Source organism: Sus scrofa, chromosome 6 (genome assembly GCF_000003025.6).
Source record: "Sus scrofa isolate TJ Tabasco breed Duroc chromosome 6, Sscrofa11.1, whole genome shotgun sequence".
Lineage (NCBI taxonomy): Eukaryota > Metazoa > Chordata > Mammalia > Artiodactyla > Suidae > Sus > Sus scrofa.
In genome coordinates, this window is record NC_010448.4 from 47007958 (window position 1) to 47034863 (window position 26906).

General features: G+C 51.0%; 1 protein-coding gene across 1 annotated transcript in view; it reads left to right on the forward strand.

Moving 5' to 3' along the window:
• The window catches only part of SIPA1L3 (signal induced proliferation associated 1 like 3), a 191474-nt gene that overhangs the window by 59880 nt on the left and 104688 nt on the right, over positions 1 to 26906 (forward strand).

The following is a 26906-nucleotide window of genomic DNA, read 5'->3' on the forward strand; positions in this document are numbered from 1 at the left end:
GAAGTGCTGTACTGTCCTCTGACCATCAAACTGCAGGGCTGGAAGGAGCTTTATGTAAGGAGAAGGTGTCCTGGTTCCAGACTCATCAGTCCTTAGGAAAGAAGCAGCTTGCTGATCCATCCCAGGCCACGGGGAGGCCTGAAAACAGGTCACCGCAGCACTGCCTCTTCCTCAGAAAGGCCTGAGGCCTCACTGACTCACGATGCCTTCCCCTCAGAGGAGGGACCCCAGCCTGCTCCCTGTGAAGATGGCCTCGTTTCCTCCCCGGCCTGCAGCTGCCAGTAGCCCCATTCCCACCCCTTCCCCTAGTTGGTTGGTAAGATGCCAGCTAAAACTCGTCTCTCAGTTCCCTCTTCTGGGCCAGGCCCTGGAGAGATGTGGGATGGGTGGGGGGCAGTTTCCAGATTACCTTTGTGGCCCCAGCTCTGCACAGGAAGTAGTGATTTTGTGGGCCAAGAGTTTGGGGAGGCCCAGTGCTCCAGCCCCTCAGCGAGGACCCAGCTAAATTCTCCAGCCCGGGAATGATGTGAGATTGCCAGCCTGGGGAAAGGCCCAGGGACCTGGGCATCTCTTCAGAGCTTGCCCTGGTGTCCCTCTGCTGGGGCGACCTCTCCTGGTTACTGGATAATTCCCTTCTCCTGCCACTCCTGTGGCTGCCCATTCCCAGAGGTGGGCTTTGACCCTGTGGGAGGGGGCCCACCTTCTGAGCACTTGGGTGCATCCAGTCTCAGGAAACCCACAGAGCTTTTTTTTTGGCTTTATAGGGTTGCACCTATGGCATATGGAAGTCGAATCAGAGCTGCAGCCGCCAGCCTACACCACAGCCACAGCACTGTGGGATCCGAGCCATGTCTGCAACCCACACCTCAGCTCACAGCAATGCCAGATCCTCAACCCAGTGAGCAAGGCAAGAGATCGAGCCCAAGTCCTCATGGTACTAGTTGAGTTCGTTACTGCTGAGCCACAACGGGAACTCCGCCACAGAACTTTGAACCGTGGCTTCTCAGCAGTGCCACATGAGTAGTCGCGATGCCTTCCCAACCCGCTATGCTGTGATAATCTAGAGGGGAAAAGGACCTGAAAAAGACTGGACGTGTGTACGTGCATCACTGTGCTGTGCAGCAGAAATTGTCACAACTTTGTAAATCAGCTATACTTCAATAAAGCTTTTAAAAATGAAAAATAACACAGATTCATTCCACATCCAGGCCTGCTCCTTGCTGCTAAGATCTTGCTCATTCCTCCTGACAACCCTAGGAGGTAGGTACTCCTAGGAAACAAATGAGGAAACCAGGGCACAGATAAGTCAGGTCACTTGCCTAAGCCACCCAGCTAGGAAGGAGTAGAGTGAGGATGTGAACCCAGGCCCTCTGGCTTCATAATCACTATGCTGTGCCTCCTGTCTGCCCACTCTCCCTATCATGTCACTCTGTTTGTTTTCTTCTCAGTACTTATCATACTCTGTTGAATTGTAGCCTCTGTACACCCTTTAGCACGTAAGCTCCTATTGGGTAATACGAATTACGTGCCTGGTTTGTTGATAGAAACCCAACATCTAGCACAGCATCTGGCACACAGGAGCTGCTCAGGAAATACCTGTTGAATGAATGCCAGTGGTGCCAGTGACGAGAAATGTGGAGGAACTGGATCTCTCCTTCTTTGTGGGTGGGAACGTCCAAGGGTAGAGGCACTCGGGGAAACGGATTGGCAAATTCTGAAAAACTAAATATGCACCTGTCATACGGCCCAGGCATTGCACTTCTGTGCATTTATCCCAGAGAAGTAAGACTTACGTTCACACAAAAACCTACATACAGTTGTTCACAGCGGCTTATTTATAAAATAGCCTAAAACTGGGAACAGTCTAGATATCCTTAGATAAATGGTTAAAATGTGGTACATCCAGGAATTCCCTTCATGGCTCAGCAGTTAACGAACCCGACTAGGATCCACGAGGATGCAGGTTCGATCCCTGGCCTCGCTCAGTGGGTTGAGGATCCAGCATTGCCCAGAGCTGTGGTGTAGGTCACAGACTCGGCTCAGATCTGGCGTTGCTGTGGCTGTGGCGTAGGCTGGTGGCTGCAGCTCTGATTAGACCCCTAGCCTGGGGACCTCCATATGCCACAGGTGCAGCCCTAAAAAGCAAAAAAAAAACCCACAACCCTGTCGTATAGCTGTACCACGACATACTAATCAACGATAGAAGGGAATAAGCTATTCATACATGCACCAGTTTGCATCAACCTGAGGAAATTGTGCTGAGTGAAAAAGCAAATCCGAGTGTTCCTCTGAGGTGCAGTGGGTTAAGTAGCCTCATAACCTACGCCACAGCTGTGGCTTGGATTTGATCCCTGACCTGGGAACTTTCATATGCTGCAGGTGCAGTCCAAAAAGAAGAGAGAGGGGGAAAAAAGCAAATCCCAAATGGTTACATACAAGATGATTCCATTTTATATTACTTTTTTTTAACTGTATACTCCACATGATTTTATTTTTTCTGCTCGCCGTTGATATTTATTCTTTTTTGTGTATAATTTGTAAAGGTTACACCCCATTTACAGTTACCACAAAACATTGGCTGTATTCCCGTGTTATACAGTGCATCCCTGTAACCTGTCTTACACCCGAGTTTGTACCTCCCACTCCCCAACCCCAATATTGCCCCGCCCCTGTAACGACTAGTTTGTTCTCTACATCTGTGAGTCTGCTTTCTTATTATAATCACTAGTTTCCTGTATTTTTTTTTAATGGCCTCACCTGTAGCATGTGGACGTTTGAGGGCCAGGCATTGACTCCGAGCCGCAGCTGCAGCAATGCCCTTTTTTAGGGCTGCATGCTCGGCATATGGAGGTTCCCAGGCTAGGAGCCCACAGCCACAGCCACAGCAACGCAGGATCCAACTGTGTCTACGACTTACACCACAGTCCACAGCAATGCCAGATCCCCAACCCACTGAGCAAGGCCAGGGATTAAACCCGCAGCCTCATGGTTCCAGTCAGATTCGTTTCCGCTGCACCATGATGGGAACTCCAGCAATGCCCTATTCTTTAACCCACTGTCTTGGGCCTGGAATCAAACCTGGCACCTCTGCAATGACCCGAGCTGCTGCAGTCGGATTCTTAACCCACTGTGCCACAGTGAGAACTCCTAGATTGCTGTATTTTTTTAGGTTCCACATGTAAATGATATCATACGGTATTTGTCTTTCACTCTGTCTGACTTATTGCACTTAGCATAATGCCCTGAAAGTCCATCCATGTTGCTGCAACACACTACGTTTATAAATGGCAAAATCGTACAAATGGAGAACATATTGGTGGCTGTCACGGGTTAGGGACAGGGGGTTACGGAGGAGTGGGTTTGGTCATAAAAGGTGCCACAAGGGATCTTGGTGGTAGTGGAACAGATCATAACTTGGTTGTAATGGTGGATAGACAGACGTACACATGTGATGAAATGGTATAAAACTGAATACACACACACACAGACCAGTGACTGTAGGAAATGTGAATGAAATCAGATTTATCAATATCCATATCCTGGTTATGATATTTATGATATTATACTTCATCTTTACAAAATGTTACCGCTTGCCCAGTGGGTTAAAGTGCATACAGTATCTGTCTGTATTGTCATACAAGTGTGTGTCTACAGTTATCTCAGTCAAATGGCTGTTTTATTTTTATTTTTATTACTCAATGAATTTATTACATTTATAGTTGTCCAATGATCATCACAACCCAATTTTATAGCATTTCTATCCCAAACCCCCAGCGCATCTCCCCACCCCCCAAATGCCTCATTTGGAAACCATAAATTTCTCAAAGTCTGTGAGTCAGTATCTGTTCTACAAAGAAGTTCAGTCTGTCCTTTTTTCAGATTCCGCATGTCAGTGATAGCATTTGATGTTGGTGTCTCATTGTCTGACGGATTTCACTTAGCATGATAACTTCTAGGTCCATCTATGTTGCTGCAAATGCTATCATTTCTTTCCTTTTAATGGCTGAGTAATATTCCATTGTGTGTATGTACCACGTTTTCTTGATCCATTCCTCCGTCAATGGACATTTAGGCTGTTTCCATGTCTTGGCTATTGCAAATAGTGCTGCAGTGAACATTGGAGTACATGTGTATTTTCGAGTCACAGTTTTCTCTGGATAGATGCCCAGGAGTGGGATTGCTAGATCAAATGGTAGTTCTATGTTTAGTTTTCTGAGGACTCTCCATACTGTTTTCCACAGTGGTTGCACCAATTTACAATCCCACCAACAGTGTAATAGGGTTCCTTTTTCTCCACACCCTCTAAAATGGCTATTTTTAAAAGTTGCCAATAAGACTGGAGGAGAGTGAAAGGGGAGGTGGAGGGTGACTCTGGAGAGGCAGGCAGAGCACAGGGCCTGTAGGCCATGTGGAAGAGTTCAGAGTTTACCCTGAGGTCAGTCCCAGGAGGGTTTCAGGCAGGACAGGGACCTGGCCAGATCTGCATTTTTAAGTGATAACTCTGGCTGCCACCCTGAGAGACTGGGCTCAGAGAAACTGGAGGAAGAGCTTACAGCCAGGGGACCTGAGGGTGGAGAAAAGCAAACTGGCTGGAGGGTCTTTTAGGGCCGCAGCAGACCAGCCTCCGAAGGAGAGGGTCAGGCCTGACTCCTGGAACAGGGCACTCCATTAATAGGCGTCATCAGCTGTGTCTTGTTTGGGGTGTGAGTTACACAGTGTCGCGTGTCGAAATTCAACAAACTGTAAAACAAGTACATTTTCTATATGTAATTACACTTCAATAATTAGCTAGATAGCATCAAATCAAAATAACAACAGAGCTCACGTTTATCAAGCCTTTATTCTGAGCCGTGTACACGTGTTCGTTCATTTTACCCATACATTTCTGTGAGATGAGAACTTCTGTTCTCATTTTCTAGATGAGGCAACTGAAGTGAATTCAGCCAGGGACCCAGGGCTGCCTCATAGCAGAGCCTCGAATGGCCCTGGGACAGGCCAGCTTCAGAGGGCAGGTCTCTTTGACTCCCCCTTGGGCTCAGTCAGGGCTTTCCCTTGGTTCTGAGGGAGGGATGACCCCACAGCCGGTGGGGTCTCCTTGCTGAGGTCCCAGGCCGTGCGCCGTCTCAGAGCCCAGCAGTAGTCCGATCTCAGGGTGCCCAGATCCCAAAGTCCACCTGTGATTCGGGACCGGAGCCACTGCAGGAGAGCCAGGCCGGGCTTTCTTGTCCTGTCCTCTCATCGACAGCTCCTGCCAGCCAGGGATTAGAATACAGGAAGAAATAGAATACAGGAAACTGTTAGCAGGAGAAATAGAATACAGGAAACTGGGTACAGCTCGGCTCTCATGAAGAATGAAGGAGACGGGAGTTCCAGGCATTGCTCAGTGGAAATGAATCAGACTAGTAACCATGAGGATGCAGGTTCGATCCCTGACCTCGCTCAGTAGGTTAAGGATCCCTTGTTGCCATGAGCTGCAGTGTAGGTTAAAGTTGCAGCTTGGATCTGGTGTTGCTGTGGCTGTGACATAGACCAGCAGGCAGCTACAGCTCCGATTGGACCCCTAGCCTGGGAACCTCCATAAGCAGCAAGTGTGGCCCTAAAAAGACAAAAGACAAAAAAAAAAAAAAAAAAAAGAATCAAGGAAACGAAGTAACTTGCTGCAGAAGGTCATGCGCCAGGGACAGTGCATCTGTGCCCTGACCCGTGTGTGCAGAGTCACGTGTGCACTGTTGTCTGGATGGGGGGCGGGGGGGGGTGCAACTTGAGACTTGTAAACATTCCCCGTAGTTGCGATTCATTGTCTTTTCCTGTTGGTGTCTCAGGTGTCCTGTTTCCCTCTTGCAGGGATTTTCCTTTGTTTAACAGTCAAAAAGTGGCTGCTTATTTTGTGGTTCTCAGTTAGGATGCTTTTAGTTGCAAGTAACAAAAACCCTGACACCATCTGGCCAAACAGTAAAGATATTTAATATGTCTTGGAAGTTGAGCAGTGAGTGGGCGTCAGGTGCCATAGGACGGGAGCTCAGGTATCTGCCATCAAGGACTCGGGTTCTTGGTGTTAACTCTTCCTGGAGTCTTTCTATATATATATATATATATATATATATATATATATATATATATATATATGCTTTCTTTCCGTGTGTGTGTGTGGTGTGTGTGTGTGTGTAAAGATGCTTCTTGGTCCAAGACGGCTGCCAGTGATTGTCAGGGCCACTTGCTTTCTTGTCCACAGACATCAGGAGAGTGAGAGGGGAAAAAAACAGCACAGTCCCTTATGCATTATAAATACTTCCCTTTAGTCAAAGACTGGTCCAGTTTAGGTCATGTGCCCCCATCACCTGGCCAGTCACATCCCCAGAGGAATGCCACATCCTGATTGTCTTTGACCAGCCAGGGTCCATCTTCCAGGCGAAGAGGGGAGTGGGTATTGAGTGGACAACCAAATGCCTGCCACAGCTGGGCAAGGCCTCCAGACTCGGTTCCTGACCGACCCTGACTGACCGAGGCTAAGTTAACACATTGTGTCAGGCCCTTTGGATTGTGGCATTTGAGCCCAAAGAAGGGTGGTTTGCTTTTGAAGAAGTGTAGTGACTCGTGCCCAGTTTCTGCCTTCTGCTGCTTCTTCCACCCTCACCCAACCCACAGATGGGGGACAGGTGGAGTCTTGCTTCCCTAGACTACTTGTCTGTCAGCAGAAACAGAGTGTGTGTTGCCTCCCGTGTCACTGGGTAAGTTTTTGTTGTGGTTTTTTTCCTTCTTCATCCCCTAGCCCTCCTTCCATCCCTCCACCCCCACTCTGGGGGGTTTGCTGTGTGTCTGTAGCTAGTCCATATCCTTGTAAAATCCATATTGAGGTTTGCGCAAAGAGTCTGCGTCTGGAAATGGTTTTGGACTCCATATCGTATTCTTTCCTTTTCTTCCTGTTTTCGGCAAATGCAGGGTTTTCAAGATCTCACCACATTGCTCTGTGAGTGTTGCTCTATATGCTATAGCTCAGGTGCATCACATCTGCCTGCTGAACAGTCAGGTGTGATGTGCATCCACTGCCCTCACATTTCTAGTCCCCTGGTGTTCGAGTCACCCCCAGCTCCACACCACCCCAGACAGCACTTTGGTGAACACAAACGTACCTGAGTCCCAGGCCCCTGGGGTTTATGTCGAGGGTCACTTTGTGGCTAGAGATGAGCATTCTCCCAAGTGTGTCTTCTCACTTCATTCTCAGATGCCTCTAAAATGCAGGCAAGGGAGTTCCCATTGTGGCTCAGTGGGTTAAGAACCTGACTAGTATCCATGAGGATGTGGGTTGGATCCCTGGCCTTGCTCAGTGGGATAAGGATCCGATGTTGCTGTGGCTGTGGTGTAGGCCGACAGCTGCAGCTCCAGTTTGACCCCTAGCCTGGAAACTTCTGTATGCTGCAGGTGTGGCCTGAAAGAAAAAGAAAATGCAGGCAAGGCAGGCATATCTGGTCAGGAAAACAGAAACCACTCGGGGTATCTCAGGCAGAGGGAATTCAGCATAGAGAATTTGCTTAGATTAGAGCTGGAGGAGCAACAGAGAAACCAAGGAAGGGCAGGTGAGCGAGCCACCAGAGCTGGAGGGACACACGGGGGAGGTGGTGGTACCGGCTTCTGGGCCTTTGAGGACAGTAGGAGAGGAATGTTGTCCCTGTCCAAGGAGGAAGGCAAGTGGGAGGACCACTGTGGCTTCACATCGCCTCCACCCCCTAGGCTTCTGCCACTGTCCCCCATTGGCTGAAGCTAGCCAGGAATCCTGGGAAATGTAGTTCCCTATGATTCCGAGAAGGGCAGGCAGTGATGGATCAATCAGAGAAGTTGATCCCATTTTATAGATGAGAAAGCTTGGGGGTCTAAATGACTTGGTCAGGGGCATGTTGCTCAGAAATCAGCACCATCCCAGGCACTGTGGCTGTCACTGTGTGTCACTGTGGTCCCATGGTTGCCAGGGAAACCTGAAGCAGCTCTCCAGCCATTGCCTGCCAGCTGCCGGTCACTGCTGCCTGGGACCGGCCTCCCTTGGGAGGCTCCAGGCTGTTTGCCCCCGGTTGCAAGTTCTTCCTTTGCTGGAGGACTCCTCTCCAAGCTTCTCCATCTCACTCTCAAAGCACATTCTTCCTCTTGTCCCCTGTCAGAGGACTCTGTGCCCCGACCTAAGGCAGGCCCGCGGAGGACACTCTGTGCCCGCAGGCACAGTGGCTCTGCTTGGTGGGAGAGTTATGGATGTTGTGCTCTGAGGGAGCCCCAGCTTGAGGCACATGTGTCCCGGGCCCAGAGGGAGAGCAGAGGAAGGTCACACCGCTGAGCACCACCACCTGGCATTTAGCGGGCAGCTGCACGCTCCACCGGGCACTGGGCTCAGGGACGTGGGAGGCATGCTGTGCGCCCTCCTAGAGCTGATAGCTTAGTGAAAGCGGGGAGCCTGGGGGGGTGGGGGGTGCCAGATACGCAGACAAGGGTGAGGACTGCTACCGTTCCCTGGGCCTCTCTCATAAAACAGGCCTGGTTTCAAGTACTTGACTCTTTACATGAATTAACATATTTAATTCTCATCATAATCCTGTGAAGGAGGTACTCCTAGTAGCGTGGTCTTAAGAGAAAGGCAGAGTTAACTCTAACTTGCCCAAGGTCAGCATCTAGGGAGTGGTCTACCAGAAATCCAGATACCAGATAATAGCAGCTGGCATGTCCTGCTGGTTGCCTGTGCCAGGCGCCGCTGTGAGAACTTTCTCTGTTAACTTGCTTCATCTTCACATCGACCCTGTGAAGGGCTGTTATTTCCATCTTACAGATGAGGTAACTGAGGCACAAAGAGGTTAAGCGACTTGCCCAGGATCACAGGCACGGCTGGGATTCAAGCCCAGGCAGCCCGAATTCAGCATCTGCGCTCTTAACTGGCACGTGATGCCAAGTCAAAGATACGAGTTACCATTCGGGAGTTCCCCTTGGAGCTCAGTGAGTTAAGAATCCAGCATAGTGTCCGTGAGGATGTGGGTTCAATCCCTGGCCTCGATCACTGGGTTAAAGGATCCAGTGTGGCTGTAGCTGTGGCGTAGGCCCGCAGCTGCAGCTCCGATTTGACCTCTAGGCCAGGAACTTCATATGCTGCAGGTAAAAAGAAAAAAAAAAGGAGAGTTAACATTTGCGTGCAGGATGCTTTACACTGTACTTTTCCAGATTTTGTCTTATTAGAGCAGAGACAGATCACAGTAGCCCCTGGACAGGCAAGGAAACTGAGAGCTTACAGGAGGCTGAGGGCAGGAGCAGCTGACATGCTGCCCTGGTACCACGCCAGGTCCTGGGCACAGTGCTCCACACCCATGGGTATTGAAGTTCCCTCTGGAACCCTGCGAGGTCACCCCTCACAGGTGAGGAAACTAAGGCTCAGAGAGGTGAAGCGCCCTGGTTGGGAGCTGGGAGGTCCTATGGTCGCACTCCGAGGCGGGGCCTGTGCTCCCAGCGGCTGTGTGCCATCTCCAGGGATATCAGTGAGGATCATGCGCCAGATGTCACCCATGTGTCTTCTGTGCCAGGCACTGTGCTGAAAGATGACAGTGGATAACACTGGCCTTGATCCCTCCCTCAGGGAACTCACATTCAGGTTAATTGGATGCAGGCGGGGCTGGGCTGATGTTCAGCATATCGCCTGTTGCCTGAGCCTTACTGGTCTCTAAATACTTCATATCTCCCCCTGGAGTAGCAGTAATGGGAACTCACCGCCCAGGGGCCCTGAAAAGAAAGAGAGAGAGAGAGAGAGAGAGAGAGAGAGAGAAAGAGAGAAAGAAAGAATCCTCTAGAAATTGTGAACCTTTTTGGTCGCAAGGAGAGGGCTTTGGAAGAGCCCCATACTATAGCTCTGTGATGACAATAATGGAACCAGTTATTGGACACTTACTGGACACCATGCTTTCTCTTCATTCCTCACGTTCATTCCTCTTCATTCCTGTGAGGCCAGTGGTGGTGGTCCCATTTTCTAGAAGGGTCACTCCATCCTCCTGTGCGTTCAGGCATTGCTTCTTTGTGGGGATATGTTGAACGTCTGCCACTAGCCCAGTGCTGTTCTAGGTGGTGGAGAGTGAGCAGAGTGGGAGAAGCTTCTGGTGAGAGGTATGGACACGACAGGCAGACTACTGAAAGGAGAAGTGAATTGAAGCCAAATTTTATCCAAAGACTCTTAACTAAGATTCAGGGAGCTACTACAGAAGTGGTTAGGAATCCAGGCTCACATTACAGCCTTCTCTTCCTGGCTCCATTGTGACCTTGGGCTAATAACCTTCCGTTGCAGAGCTTCAATTTCCTTATCTGTAAAATGAGGATCTGGGTAAGACTTCTATCAGTCAAGATTGTACTCTGCCCTTAAATAAGGCAACATAGTCTCTTTTGCATATGGGAAGGAACGAGAGTGTGGGTGGACTGGGGTCAGGGCCAATGGCTGGGAGAGTAGGCTCCTTCTGACTCCTCGTCCTCCCATCCTCAGTGTGGCTTTCAGCCTCACAATCACAGGATGGCTGCCACAGCTCCAGATAGGGTATCCACATTCCAGGAAGGAGAAGGATGGAAGGGGTGTGCTCCTTTTTATTGGAAAGCAATAGCTTTACCAGAAGGCCCCTTCCCCATCCCCAGGAGACTTCAGACTAACCTCCTGTTGGCTAAATGGAGCACATATTTAGCCAGAGCTGCAAGAGAACCTGAGAAAGCAAGCTTTTCGGATGGACATCCTGCTGCTCCAAATAAATTCAGACTTAGGGAAGAAGAGGAGAGTGGGTTTGAGTTTGACACCCACAGCAAAGTCCACTCAGCCACGAGTATGAAGCATTCGGCACAGTGTGGGGGTTCACAGTATTATCACAGTACTGAGGGCCGGAGTTTTTGTCATCAAGGAACGCCACCCCTTTGTGCCCAGTTTCCTCATCTGCCCGTTGGGACTGATGCTTCTTGCCTTAGAGTTTCCTGAGCAGCACTTGTGAAAGCCTGGCTGGGAAAGATTTTGAAATACATCTCACCCCTATAAGAGGGTAGAGCTGGGGGGCTGAGGGGATGGCTGGTTTTGTTTGGAAAACTGTCAGGTTTTTTAAAGCCAAACCCAGGAGTTCCCTTGTGGTGCAGCAGGTTAAGGATCTGGCATCACTGCAGCAGCCCAGGTTGCTGCTGTGACACATGTTCAACCCTGGCCTGGGAACATCCCCATGCTGCAGGTGTGGCCAAAAAAAAAAAAAAAGAAAAAGCCAAATCCAGGCCTACCAGCTGTCAGCCCAAACATATGCCCTGTAATGGCTCATTTATTCCCCCCAGTCCCTCTCTAGTCTGAACAGTGGTGGGTGAGAGCAGTAGTGACCAGATAACGCCTGTACCCACCTGGCACTCAGTTTCGGTTTGCAAGCCCGAGAGCTCCTCTTCATGCGGAGAAGCAGCCAAATCTTGTCCAGCCCACCCCCTTCTCTATGTCAGTACCACCCCTGCTTGGGACAGGCCACCCCTGTCCCCCATGAGAATGAATGGCTACCCCAGCTCCCAATGGGACTGCCTCTGCCGCTCATCAGGTTCATTATCCACACAGCAGCCAGATGGAGTCACTGCCTCCTGCACCTGCCCTGGAGGTCAGCTCTAGGCTTCTGAACACTCTGGGCTCTTTGCACCTGCTGTCCACCCGTTCCCCTCACCTACTACCACCCCTTCCCCTGGTCAGAATCCTTCAGCGCTTAAACGCCACCTCTTCCATGAAGCCTTCCTGACCCCCCGCTCTGCAGTGCCCGGCTCCTGTCCTCTCAGGTTATCCTTCTTCATATCGCTTATACTGACGTGTGTATTTGGTAGGCGCACTCAGCTCCCATGTGTCTCCCCGTCCAGCCGAAGGGCAGAGAGGCATCTCCCTCATTCACGGCTGTATTAATTACATGGGAAGATTTCAGGAAACATTCATGTTGTGAATGGAAATCAGTTAAATGAATGAAAACTTACTGCTTTGTTCCCCTGATTTTGAAAACACGTTCATTAAAGGTAAATTGGAAAAATATAGGAAGGTATAAAGAACATGTTTTCAAAAATCACGGGTAGTCCCAGCACCAAAACATAACCTCAGTGAACATTTCAGAGTTTTTGCCAATCTTTTTTCTATGACTGCATCCCTGTAAATATTTGTATGTTTAATGTCATAAGGATGTGCAGAAATTTATTTAACCATTCTCCTGCAGTTGGACATTGAGGTTGGTCCTTTTTAAAATTTTTCCTTTAGGAGTTCCTGTTGTGGTGCAGAAGAAATGAATCCAATTAGGAACCATGAGGTTGCGGGTTCGATCCTGGCCTCGCTTAGTGGGTTAAGGATCTGGCGTTGCCGTGAGCTGTGGTGTAGGTCACAGATGTGGCTCAGATCCTGCATTGCTGTGGCTGTGGTGTCGGCCGGCAGTGGTGGCTCTGGATAGACCCCTAGCCTGGGAACCTCCATACATGCAGGTGCAGCCCTAAAAAGCAAAAATAATAATAGTAAGTAAATAAAATAAAATAAATTTTTCCTTTATAACCAACACCATGAATTTTTGTCCTCCTCTCTAATTATTTCTTTAGAATCAATTCCTGGAAGTAGCATTACTGGTTCAGAGGTTAAGAACATTTTATTTTATTTTATTATTTTTTTTAGGGCCGCATCTGCGGCATGTGGAAGTTTCCCGGCTAGGGGTTGAATCAGAGGTGCACCTGCCAGTCTACAACACATGCCACATCAACATGGGATCCAAGCCACATGTGCAACCTATGCCACAGCTTATGGCAATGCCGGATCCTTAACCTACTGAGTGGGGCCGGGATCAAACCCTCGTCCTCATGGATACTAGTCAGGTTCTTAACCTGCTGAGCCACAACGGGAACTCCCAAGAGGGTAAGAACATTTTAAAAATCAGTTGCCAGACTGCATCTAAAATGGTTCCACCGGAGTTCCCACTGGTGCAGTGGATTAAGACTCCAACTATAACAGCATGGGTTGCTGTGGAGCTGCAAGTTCGGTTCGATCCCCTGTCCGGCACAGTGGGTTAAAGGATCCGGCATTGCCACAGCTGTGGTTCAGATTTATTCCCTGGCCCAGGAACTTCTGTATGCTGTGGGTGTGGCCATTTAAAAAAAGATTCTACTAACTGTGATCATTAAAAAAAAAAGGTCTATGTTCTGGAAGTGAGTGGCTGATCTCCTAGTGTCCTGGTTTCCTTTGAGCTCCTGGCAGAGCTCGTCTTTCTCTGCCTCGGCTGAGTGCCCGCCCTGCGTGCAGTCCTGGGGCAGGATGTTTGATTTCAGTGTTGTTCAAACAGAGCCACGGGCCCTCCCCGCCTCCCATCTGGTCCGGGGCCCCAGAGGAGGCTTTGCACCCAGCCTAGGGTTATGAGCCCTCCTAGAGCTCACTGTGGTGGCATCGATGCCGGGCAGGGCTGGGATGCTTACTTCTAAGAGCAGCCTGGCCCCACAGCCCTCTGCTCCGGGAGCCCTCCTGTATTTCTCAGGTGGGTGCCAGGCCCTCACCCCTCTGTTCCCAGCCGTGACTTGGTGAGTTGTCCCGAAACTGCTACTGTGAGGTCGCCCTGCTCTCCCTGCCTCCCTCCTTCCCCTCCCCCGGGGCTAGGAGGAAGTGTGTGTCCGCCTGCCCAGGATGTGTGTGTTCACACAGGTGAAGTGGCCCTGCAGGTTTTGGAAAGAGGAAACCTTTCATAGGAGAGAAAGTGAGCCAGAGAGCGAGAGTGACTGGAGTGGCTGTGTGTGTGACCGCACCGCACACCAAGGCATGAAACCCATCGATCCTTAGGGCTCTAAGGTGGTCTGCAAAGATCAGACAGCTGAGAGTTTTAAATATATTTTCCTGTGTTTTTTAATTACATGTGTAATACAAGAGTAGGATCTCTGTTTAGGAAGAATTCATGCAATGCAAAAGACTTTTTGCATCTTTGTTATTGGGAGACATAACATATGCACTGAGAAGTATGTAAGACATCAATATACAGTTTAGTGAATAATTATAAAGCAGGCATTCATGTGACCCCCCAGTCAAGGAAGAGAAGCTTGCCAGCACCCAGAAGCCTTTGTGCCTCGTCCTGAGAACCCTCCTCCTCTCCAGAAGCCACTACTCTCAGGACTTCCATGCTCATCCTTTTCTGCTTTCGAAGTTTGGTCACCTGTGTGAGCAACTCGGCATGTCATGGTTCCATTGTGCCTGTTTTTGAACTTGATAGAAATGGAATCGTAACCCGTATGTTGTTCTGTGTCTGGCTTTTTGGCTCAGGATCCTGTCTGCGAGCTACCTCCTGGTTTTGGTGTCAGTGTATGCCTGGTGTTAAAGCTCGCATTTGGAAGTTCCCGTGTGGCGCAGCAGGGTAAGAATACGGCATTGCCACAGCCATTGCGCAGGAACGAGGCGCGGTTTCCATCCCTGCCTGGCACGGGAACTTCCACATGCCTTGGGTGCGGCCAAAAAAAAAGTTCATTTAAGCTGTGTGAACTTTCCTATTTGCGCATTTTTTAAAATGAGAATAAGGGGGGGAAATGACTCCAACACTGATATTGAAGCTTTAATAAGTTGGTTGAAAGGGACCCTCTTACGTAGATGATAGTACAGGTGGTCTGTTAAGTCAATAATAGTACAGGTGGGCTGATAAGTCAGTAACAGTACAGGTGGCCCGCCGTTGTGTCGGTGGAGGTGTGTGACTTTGGGGAGTTTGGGAGCTCCAGGGGCAAGGAAAGGATGATCCCAGGTACCTGATCACAGGTACAGCCCCTCCCTTCCCTGGGGTAGCAGCTCAGCTGGAGGTCAGCCTTCCAGATTTTAGCTGTGTTGACCTAGGTGGCTGTATAGCTATAAAATAGGTAGCTGGGAATTGTTTATAATACTAATTTTTTTGTAAGAGAGTATGTCATTCTTTTTTGTTGTTGTTGTTGGTCTCTTTAGGGCCGCACCCGCAGCTTATGGAAATTCCCAGGCTAGGGGTTGAATCAGAGCTGTAGCTGCCAGCCTACACCACAGCTCATGGCAATGCTGGATTCTTTAACCCATTGAGTGAGGCCAGGGATCGAAGCCGTGTCCTCATGAATATTAGTCGGGTTCATTACCTCTGAGCCATGATGGGAACTCCTTTTTTTTTTTTTTTTTTTTCTTTTTTTGTCCATTTTTCTGAATTACTTTTTCCTGGGGTGTCTGAGTTTGTTCTCTGATTAAAGCAGCCAGTTTCCTTACAAATTTGCACTTCAGGGTGACCTATGTATATGTATGGTCTTGGCCTGCAGATGTTGGGAACTTGGAATCTGGAAGGGAGCTAATGGAAGCACCAGGCAGAGGCCTGGACACAGCCCCAGGGGTGAATTAACATGGGATCGTGACTCAGGGCCTTGAAAGTGTGCAGGGCTGTGGTACGGCCATTGGTGTGTGCACACGTGTGAAACACACAAGGGACAGGGACATGGAGAGATGGGAACAGGGTCACAGGGTGGTAGAACAGAGACACAGAAACATGAAGCAGATGTAGAAATCTGTTAGGATTTAGGGACAGGGAGTTAGGGACAGGGACACAGACACAGGAGACCACTTGGCTGGTTAATATGCTGGGTGGCTGGTTTCCTGATTGGTTTGTTTCATGGACTCAGGATGTACTTCTGGAGGACTCTCCCTGCTGTGGACCTGGGGATAGAGCAGTAAATGGCAGCTGTGGGCATTTGGATGTCTGACCTCCTCTCCCCCTCCCTCCCTGTTGGAGGCACTAGGAGTGAAGATGCTTTGTCTTCTTTATTATGTTGTATTTTGTTTTTTTTAATCCTGGATAAGGGTGTCTGAGCGCTTATTCTGTTGCCATTACCATGGGGCGTGGTGCCTTCCGGGGGTCATCGCAGGCTCCTCCTGCGCTGCTGTGATGGGGCTAGGATTTGATCCCAGGCAATCTGACTCCAGAGCACGAACCTCATTTCTGCCTTAAAGTTACCCAGGGACAGAGGGCAGGCATGTATCAAGCACCCACTGTGCCCACGGCTCTACGCCTGCTTTTTAGAGATGGCAGTGGTGATGACCGTAGACTCACGTCCCTGGGTTCAAGGCCCAGCTCTGCCTTCGCCCTCACTGGGTGATCTTGAGCAGCTAACTGGGCCTCCGTGTTCCTTTCTGCAAAGTGGGGGGACCAGTAGGGCCCTTCCCCAGGGATGCTGCTTGGGTTGAGTAGGGCCACGTGAGAGGGCAGTGCTTCTTAGTGGGGCTGCCATTGTGACGTGTCGCTTAGGGAACTGGACCGTTGCAGCAGACCTCCCGCCTGGCTCCTGGCTCCATAAGTGTCGGGTTCTCCTCTCCCTTTTGACAACTTGTACTGCCATATGCAGTGGTCCCCTGAGAGGTCACAGGGCAGACTCTGGAGTGAGCCAGACCCAGCCAGGTTCAGACCCCCGCTTCTCTGACCTTCGGCAAGTTATGTCGCCTCTCAGAACTGCGGTTTCCCCATTTTGAAGCGGAGGTGATGAGAGCACTGCCTCCGAAGGTCGTTCAGGAACTTGAGGTCACTGCTCTGCAGGGGGCCTGGATGGGGGAGGGGGAGTTAGGGTGATGACTGTTGGCAGCCGGGTGTCACCCAGGATAACAAGCCCTGGCTGTGTGTGTCCCCGTCACCCCCACTTCTCCCCTCCCAGCACAAGGAGCCCTCCTGGCCTCGGTGCTCCTGGTGGGTTCCACTGCCACCTTCAGCCCACAGGGCCATCCTCGGGTGAGGACAAGCAGAGCCCGAGACGCCCCCGGCCTGGCCCCCCAAGAGCAGGATGGAAAGAACAGGGCTTTAGCAGATGTTCTTTGACAAGGATTCCCTGGCTTTGTTTAATCAAGATTGTCAAATATTGATTTAATCTCCAGGCCCAACAGATGTGATCTTAGCAGGTTTCAGTGGCAATTAGCTGGGATTAGTTAGCAAGTCAAGCTCCATGCTGACAAGGCACCATTTTCTAAAGGAAGCTTAGCCTGGCCACAGGGGTGAGCCCCGTGGAGGGGGATGCGCTAAATATTTAACCACCAGTCCGACCTGGGCAGCAGCAGCCACGAGAGCAGACTCAGAAGCTGGGTCCTGGAAGCCCTGTGAGGCCCAGTGGGAACTCTTGGTGTTCCAGGCAGCAGCCCTTCACTAAAACACTTCATTATCACCATAAATGGCGCGGCCATGCCAGTGTATGTGGCTTGACACTGGGCCTGGCTAGAGCCAGGAGATTCCTCGAGGCATGTCCGGCTGCCCGGAGCCATGTTGGGCCCTGATTAAGTCTCTCCAGAAGGGGCTCCCCTGACCACAGAGGCCCCTAGCCCGGCTCTCTCACTACATTCCCACTCCACCAGCGTGGCGGCAGCCCCTGGGTGGGCCTGGCGCCTGTGCCCATACTCCAGGAAGCATCCTTTTTTCATTTTGTATTTCAAAGTCTCATTTGAAGTGACTGGGACTGTGCCCAGAATTGGAACAAGATGCTCAATCCATATGTGCTTCAGGGGAGGTAGTGACACCCTCGCCTTACCCCCCAGCCCCCCAGGGACTCCGAAGCGGGTGCTTCCTCTGGCTCTGGCTCTGGCTCTGGGGCCTCCAGGGAGGAGGGGCCTGCCCTTCCTCTTGTTCACGGTTGGCTGGTGGAGGCTACTTGGCTTCTGAGCACAGAGGAATCAGAGTTCATTTAGGGCCACATTTGGTCCAAGAGGTTTGCTCGACATTCAGGGTTATTATTGCTGCTCCTACCACATAAGCGCCAATGGCACTAGCTAGTGCCTGTGTCTCCCTGTGTGCGAGGGTCGTCTGAGTCTCCACGTGCATTAACAGCCTTCAGAGTTAAGCCCTGTTATCATCTCCGTTTTACAGATGGGAAAACTAAGCTGAGGCCTAGGGAGGCCAGGTCACTCTCCCAAGGTCTAACTAAGTGGCAGAGGTGGCACTTGAACCCCGTGGTCTTTGCTTTTAAATGCTACCGCTGCCACATCAGGAAACATCTCCAAGATCTGGGCATAAGGAAGGAAAGCAACTATGGAGGTATTATTTATTTTTAAAAACATTTCATCTCAGAGTTCCCATCGTGGCTCAGTGGTTAACGAATCTGACTAGGAACCATGAGGTTGCAGGTTCGATCCTTGGCCTTGCTCAGTGGGTTAAGGATCCGGCGTTGCTGTGGCTGTGGTGTAGGCTGGCGGCTACAGCTCCGATTCGACCCCTAGCCTGGGAACCTCCAATATGCCGGGGGTTTGGCCCTAGAAAAAGACAAAAAAATAAATAAAAACATTTCATCTCTCTATATAAGCATTTATTGCAGTTTAAGTGTTCTGGGTGAGGACTGCTTCTGTTTCACCCAGGAGCACATGAACACGAGCTGGGGTGCCCGTCCTTCCTCATTGGGTCTGGGTGTGAGCACCTTGCAAGGCCACAGAGGAATCTCCCCTTAGAAAGAGGCGTATGTTTCAGACCCCCTGGCTCTGGAGACAAGGTCCACATGGGGACTTGTTCTCAACCCAGAGGGCTGGGCCACTCTTCCACTGTAACTGCATCCCTTGGGGCTTTTCAGGGCCAGGGTGTGGCTTTCACTCTGCCCCTGTTTTCCCTCACAGGCTCACCTTTTTTTTTTTTTTTTTTTTTTTTTTTTTTGAGGGCCACTAATGCGGCACATGGAAGTTCCCAGGCTAGGGTTCAAATCGGAGCTATGGCTGCCAGCCTGCGCCACAGCCACAGCTATGTGGGATCCGAGCCACATCTGCAACCCACACCACAGCTCATGCCAATGCCAGTTCCTTAACCCACTGAGCGAGGCCAGGGATTGAACCCACATTCTCATAGATACTAGTCGGGTTCACTGAGCCACAGTGGGAACTCCCACAAGCTCACTTTTAGAACTGAAAACTTAACCCCAGCCTGAGACGCCCCTCCCCTGTGCAGTTGTGAGCATTTCCCTGTAGACTCAGAGAAAGGTCTGGAGGAAGACTTGAAAAACCTGTTCACAGGGCTTCTCTCCAGGATGTGGGTTGGCGCTGGGCCTCATAGGGGTCCTGAAGGGGGCCCTGAGCTGACAGGCCAGTGAAAATCGGCACACAGACAATATTTATCTCCAGCCCCTTTTACTCCTTAAAAGTAACCACTGTTTGAACAGTTTGGTGGACGTCTTCCTAGACCCGTTCTCATACATTTTATGGAATTGACGTAACACACACAGTCACACTAACAAAATCTGCCCCCAATGTATTTAAACTAAATGGAGTCCTGCTATGCAAACTGCTCCCCAGCTGGCTGCTTCCCTTCACAAGTGGCAGCGAAGGTCAAGTGGAAGCGTATCAGCCATGAAGCTGGATCACCCGGGTCCACATCCCAATGCCACAGCTTTTTTTTGGGGGGGGGGGGCTCTGTCTTTTTAGGGCCACACCCACGGCATATGGAAGTTCCTAGGCTAAGAGTGGAATTGAAACTATAGCCACCGGCCTACACCACAGCTCACGGCAGTGCCGGATCCCCAATGCACTGAGCGAGGCCAGGGATCGAACCTGCGTCCTCAATGGATGCTAGTCAGATTTGTGTCCATTGAGCCACGTCGGGAACTCCCCCAACGCCACTGCTTTCTAGCAGAGTGATCTTGGGGCAAGTTACTCAGCCTCTCTGGACTTCGTTGCATTGGCTGTAAGATAAGCAGGGTCCCTCAGTTCATCCCTCCCTCAAAGGCTCCTCATGAGGATTAAATGGATTAATGCATGTAAAGCATTTCCCCTGGTCCACACTGAGCACTCAGCGTGAGCTAGGCTCACTCACTCTGGGCCTCGTGGGCAGTCTGCATGCAGGACACCCGTTGCTGCCCTTGCTGTTAGAGCTGCAGTACCTTCCCTGGATGAGAGGCAGCCAGATTCTCCCAACCCATCCTCTGCTCGACGTCTTTTGGGCTGCTTCCAGCTCTTCCATATCACAGAGCTGCTGCAGGGTGAGCGCCCCTGTGGGAACCATGACCCCTATGAGGCCCTGCCCTCAACCCCCATGTGCACTGGGGTGAATGTCTAAGGGAGAGATTCCTAGAAGGGGAATCGCTGGATTCAGATAAAACAATATGCACAGCTAAAATGTCAATGCATAATTCCACTTCATTCTTCCTGTTCCCCCAAAGGGAAAAAACTATTCCACCTTACACGAGCCACTCTGCCACTCTGACCTGTGTGGGACCCTCGCTTGATTAAGTGTCATGGCTGTGCATGGCTGCCCCTGCCCCTGTGGGCACTGCCCTTGACTCCTCACTAGGAAGGTGGACCCCTCCTGGATGCCCAGGAAAGTTTAAATTAGAAACACCCATTTGCCGGGTTCTTTGACATTAAATGTAAAAGTGCAGGTTCTCACGGCGTGATATTGTGATATACTAAGAAAAATGGAGTTTCCCTCATGGCTTAGTGGTTAATGAACCCGACTAGTATCCATGAGGACGCAGGTTTGATCCCTGGCCTTGCTCTATGGGTTAAGGATTTGGTGTTGCCATGAGGTGTGGTGCAGATTGCAGATGCGGCTTGGATCCTGCGTGGCTGTGGCTGTGGCTGTGGTGTAGGCTGGCGGCTACAGCTCCCATTAGACCCCTAGCCTGGGAATTTCCATATGCCATGCGTACGCCCTAAAAAGACCAAAAGAAAAAGAAAAATATTACGGTCTTCATTCAGGTTCCTAGCACTAGAGCTTCTAAAACCCTTGGAATTTCCTGAGAGCTTTGGCTGATACCGTCTTTTGTTATTCAAAATCAGCTCCTTTCAACCACACCTGAGTTTATGCTGAAGAGGTGACTTGGTGGACCCCTAAATAGCTGGTTGCCAAAGGAACCAACCACGTGCTTAGAGGCTTGGCACTTTCAGCTCCACCTCCCTGACCTCTGGGAAGGGGAGGGGGCTGCAGATTGAGTTAATCTCCAGTGATTTAATAGCTCACGCCCGCCTTAATAACGGGACCTCCATGAAACCCTAAACAGCAGGGCTCAGAGCGCTTCTAGGCTGGTGAACCCATCCACATGCTGGGAGGATGGCGCACCCCAAACTCCATGGGAACAGAAGCTTCTGCACGCAGGACACTTCTGGACCTTGTCCTGCTTATTTTCATATCCTTATGATAAACCAATAATAGCAAGTGTTCCCCTGAGTCCCGCAAGCTGTAATAGCAAATTGGTGAACTTGAGGAGGGGGTCGTGGGATCCTCTGATTTGTAGCCGAGCCGGATGGACGTGTGGGTAACGTGGGGACCCACCGCTCACAGTTGGGATCTGAAGTGGGGACAGTCTTATGGGACTGAGCCCTTTGATGGTCTCTGTTAACTCCATAGTTTAGTGTCAGGATTGAATTAAATTGTCGGACACCCAGCTGAGGAATTGATTGGTGTGGGAAACCCACACATTGGGTTTCAGAATTGTTGAGAGTCCAGAGCAGATGGTAGTAGTATATGGCCATGGTCAGGGCCCCGCTCATTGTTCTCTGGGCTCATGGAGCAGCGTTTCTGCCATGATACTTCTTAATGAGGTTTCAGAGATTTCCATCCATCTTGTTTCCTGGAGGAGCTCTAAAAAGTGGTCCTGTGTATGCTCAGATTTCCAGTAAAATGGGGAAGATACAGGGAGGAGAAAACAAATTCTTAACCTGAAATCTGCTGAGCTGTTGCTGACTTTCTAGAGTTTTGTGCTTATGAATTGATTTTGGAGACTCTTGCATCATCTGTGTATTCACACAGCACACCCACTGGACCTGCCACGTCTTTTGATTTAGAGCGAAGTGGTCAAGGTGTGGGAGCCAGACTGTCGAGGTTTGAACCCTGGTTGCTCCACCTACCAGCTGTGAGACTGGGCCGTGTTCGCCTTGCCTCGTCTGTCAAATGGGCATGCTGGAAGTCCCTGCTTCCAGGGGTCATTATAACACACTGGTTAATACACCCTAGCTGGGCAGCCTCACACCTGGCACATCAGGAGAACCCCTAAGTATTAGTAGCCTGACTGTTATAGAGGTTACCACCGTACTGGCCATCCCCTGTCCCCTGTCCACATGGCAAGAACACACACGTCAGACCCCAGTCCACCACAGACTTGGAGCTGTTCAGGGTCTAAAGAGATTGAGATTGGCAGGATGCCAGGCAACGGGCTCTACCCTCAACTGGGAGTAAAGCTGGCATGAGCAGGGCCCTTAGCCAATCTGTGATGGACATGCAGTATGAACAAGAAACAAACCTTTGTTGTGTAAGCCTCTGAGCTCTCGGGGTCCCTTGTTAGTGCAGCTTAGCTCAGCCCATCCTGCCATCCTGAGGAGCAACAGTCTGTGGCTGCGGAGGGATTGAGAGGTCGGGTGGGGAATGTTCGGTTGCAGCGCATGTGAGATACAGATGTGCTGAGGGCGGGGAGCGAGCAGGTACTGCCTGAGGCTGGAACACAGAAGAGCAGCTGGGTCTGGAGGCAGTTGACTGGGTGTCTCCAGCGAGGAACATGAGAATCAGGAGGTGCAGGACTCTGCCCTTGATTACCCGAAGAGCCGGGGCTTGAACTCAGGGCTGCCTGACCTCAGGAATGCAGCAGCCCGAAGCAGTCCCAGCTCTGCCACCTCATCGTCCTGTGGTCTTGGATCTGTCCCCTCATTCCTCGGTTTCCTCGGGTGTAAAATGGCCATGATGATGGTGTCTGCCTCGCGGCTTTGCCGACGGTTCAGAGAGAGGACGCATGTCAGGTGCCGAACCACGGACCTGAACCACAGAAGGGTCATACTCACGGTAGCTGCTGTTATAGATGTTGTCCTGTTGTCGTTTTGTCATATAACGAAAAGGTCCAGTGGCAGGAAGTAGAGTCTGGTTGGCTTCCGGTCCAGGCTTGACGCAGAGACCCAAATGATGGCTCGGCACCCTGCGCCCCCTAGATTGTCTCTAACTCTCAGCCCCTGTCATGGGCGGCTCTTCCCTCATGGGCACAAGACAGCTGCAGTGATTCCCTCCTCACATCCTCTCTAGCTTGGGGTCAGGGGGGAAAGCCCAGTCTTCACCCCCAGCACTTCTAGCAAAGGCATCACAGGGTCTCTGGGTCTGGCTGTATCACGTGATTTGTTCCTGCCCTTCAGCAGCAGCCCCGCTCTAGCCCATTGGATGGGAGTCTGAGAGGGCAGGTTCTCAAAGGGAACTAACTGTGGGCTTTGGTCAGAGAAAGAAGTCGTGGAGGCCGGAGGTACACATGTAAATGTCTCACACTGGAAGGCTTGTGTTTTTCCCTTCTGCTCTGCCCTGTGTGGTTCTGGCAGACACCGTGGCCCCGCAGAGCAGAGCCAGGACTCTGGGGCTATGGGACTTTGCCCGTTTGTCTGCTGTAGTAGCCTCCAGGCTTGGGGGCCCTGGTAAGGGAGCATCCTCTCAGCTCAGAGTTCTCCAGCTTCTTCACAGATGACAGCCTGGAAGTATTGACACACATGCACCATTAATTGCCGGCTCTTCTAACAGACCCTGATGTTTTGAGGGAACCAGTGTGGCCAGCCCCCAGGGCTCAGTCTTCCCTGGCCTGAGCACAGTCAGGATGATGACAGACTATGGACGGACCTGCTTCTCTGGCAACTGGAGTGGCCATGATTGACCGTATTCTGGTCAATAGGACATAAAAGAAAGTCGGTGGAGGTAGGGAAAATGTGCTGGCAAACATCCTCCTTCCTGATTCGGGTCAGATCGGTAAGAAGAACCCGCTTACATCAGCCCTTTCTTTACTCTGTGTCAGTAGTTCAGTGACAAGCATGAAGTGGCCGCCAGCAGCACACCGAGGGAAGGCAGCTGGGGAAGAGAAAGCGCCTGGTGTCACTCCGCTGTGCCAAGTGCGGCGCTGCCGCAGCCGGCCTCCCTGTCACAGGAGATAAAGAAATGTCTTCACGGCCCCAGCCCCCACTGGATGTATTGTTACTTGCAGCTGAACACATCCCACCTGACTGTCCCACCGCCTCTTGCTCCTCACTGTGCAGCTGCCTAGGCCTCGTTTGCCGCCATCCTCCATCCCCAGCTGCCTTCCTCACACACAGCTTCACGCATTAGTCGGCGTCCTCAGACAGCAGCAGCAGAAGCCTGGCTCGGCAGTCTTGGGCAGAAGCAGATGTATCAGGAGCAGACAGAATCAACAGGAGGCCAGAGGAGCAATTGTAGAAAATAGGCAGAGCCAAAGGAACACTGGAAGGAAGGACCTCGAGGGTCCCGAGTAAGTCACACTGCAGGAAAAGCCAGCTCCACATCTCCCATCGCCGCAGGACACCCTCTAGCCCTTCATGCTCTCAGCTGAGGTCTGGTGCCCACCCCTGGCTGTGCTTCTCTAATTGAGGGGAGAGAAGACCTCCTGCCAGAGATACAGAAAGAAATGGTGATAATAGCAGGGGCTGGCAGGTGATGGTATTATCCCCGTTTTACAGATTAAAGATGAAGTCACAGTTTCAGTCCCTAGTCGGTGGCACAGCAGCATCTGAACCCAGGCAGTCTGGCTCTCATTACGGGGGTTCCCATCAGGAAGCTCAGGGTGCTTTTAGGAAGGGGGAGTGTGATAGAGACAGCTGGAGAGGGATCAGTGTGCACAGTCCCTGAATCCCAGAGAGGCTGTGGGTCTCGTAGACTCAGTCTGTGAGTGTCACAGGGAGACTCGGCTGCACCTGCTCGGGGAAGGGATTTGTGCAGAGACCCTGGCCTCGAGAACATCTGCATGTTTTCACAGAAGGGAGCAAAACGAATTGGGAGTTTCCGACTGAGCTGGAAACAAAATGCCATCAGCAAGGCCCATCTGTCAGAGGTGTTTGCATAAGCAAGTCAGGGTCGCATCGGGGCCGGTGCTTTTCCCAGCCAGCCCAAAGGTGGCCTCAGAGGACTAATCCTCTGAACTCTGCCAGGCCTACCCAAGGGCATGGCTGAGCTGCCAAGCATCAGCCGTGCCCTCAGCTGGCCTGGACATCCTAGCCTGGCCTGGGGTCTGGGGCCCAGTGGAGTGGGGGGGCAGCCCTCAGGCCCTCTTCTCTGGTGAAGCTGCAGACCAGTGACTAAAAGTTGCAGGCCAGCAGCCCCTGCTCCAGTCTGGCCCACAGACTTTGTGGACCCCTCATTGCGCTGTTCGTTGGTAATGTTGTTAAGTATTTATCTGTTGACTTGGAATACACGCTGTAATGAAAATGGCAGCCAGTGATGTACAGTAAAAAGCAAGGCCCCTTCCCACCACTTCAAAAGCGTAGATCCTGGGAATACACAGTAGCTCATGAACTTGCCGCATCTGAGGCATAAGAAAGTTCCCAGGCTAGGGGTCAAGTTGGAAATGCAGCTGCCAGCCTACACTGCAGCCCCAGCAACACGAGATCTGAGCCACACCTGCTACCTATGCTGTGGCTTAAGGCATGGATCCCTAAACCTACAGGGATCGAACCTGCATCCTCATGGATACTAGTTGAGTTTAAACCTACAGGGATCGAACCTGCATCCTCATGGATACTAGTTGAGTTCTTAATCCACTGAGCCACAGCAGAAACTCCCAGTAGCTCACATTCTTATGGGGAGGGAGACCAGGGGTAAATCAGAAGATTAAGCATTTATACATGTTGTGTGTATAAATACACACTAAGGAAATTCAGTTAAGCAGGGGTTGGGCTGGGAGTGGAGAAAGACACCCAGTTTCCCTCCCTAGAGGCAACCACTGTGCACAGTTTCTTGAAATCCTTTTAAGAGGTCATCTCTGCATGTTAGTTTGTTGCTGTTATAGCTGTGGTTTTGTTTTTCCAATTAGGAGATGTTGCATACAATTTTAGATTTCTGGTTTCTCTGGAAAAAAAATCCCACAATCAGGCATCCACATTCCTCTGAGGCTCGGGTTGCAGGAGCGAAGGCCCACCTGCCTCTTTGGAAGACGCCTCTGCTGTCCAGTCACCGAAGCTTCACCTGCCCTCCATCCCATTTCTCTTACCCAACCCAACCCTGGGGACTTGACACTTTCGTGCCCCTTCTCCGTCCCTCCCCTGCATGCCTTCCTGCAGCATCTCCAGGGATGCTCCCATGCTCACCGGAAGCCAGGAGGAGGGCGAGCTCTTGCTCCCCACACCCACCTCTCCCCTCACCTGGTCCTCATTTTCTCAGAGGCTCCAGGCTCCCCTCACTGGCTTTGCTCCATGAATCTTGCTTCATGCTCCCCACTGGGTCCCTCTTGCTGGCTAACTCTGTACCTCTGGGTACTAGTTACCAAATGCCTACTATGCATGTGCACACATACACTCACACAGGAAGTCTTTCACTTCCTCACTCAGAAAGCACCAACACTCACTGACCGCAATGGCCACGTCCAACTCCACCTTCTTTCCACGGGAAAGGAAAGTTGTCAGTGACGTTACGTCAGGTGCCCCGCCCAACCCAGCACCTGCTGCCCTGAAGAGAATCCATTCTATTGGCAGGAGAAAGGGGCACAGCTGCCGGGACAAGCAGCAGGTTCTGCCACAGACCATGATCCACTTTCCCCCTCCTTCCCCGCTGAGGGTTTCATCTTCTAGAAGCTCAAGGTACAGACAAAGGGAAGTGATCCCGCAGAGGACTTTGTGTTGCTGAGCGGAAGAGGAACGAACTCCCCTCGGCAGAGGAAGTCGGGTTTAGGTGGAGGCTGTCCACTCACTCATTCATACACTAAATAGTGAACAAGTGACCTGGACACCATTCCAGGAGCTGGGGCGACGTCAGTGAACAACACAGACACCCTGCCATCCGGAAACTGCTAACGTCGTGATGGAGCTAGTCAGTAAATAGAAAATGAACAAATTAATTTCAGTTAGTGGTGACTGCTAAGGAAACAGAGAAGGCAGAGTAGGTGACAGAAAGGTTCCGAGGGTGGTTTGGGAAGGCTTCATTAAAGAGCGGACATCACACAAGGGAACCAACGTGGCCGAGGAAGGAGATGCTAACATCCTGAATGGG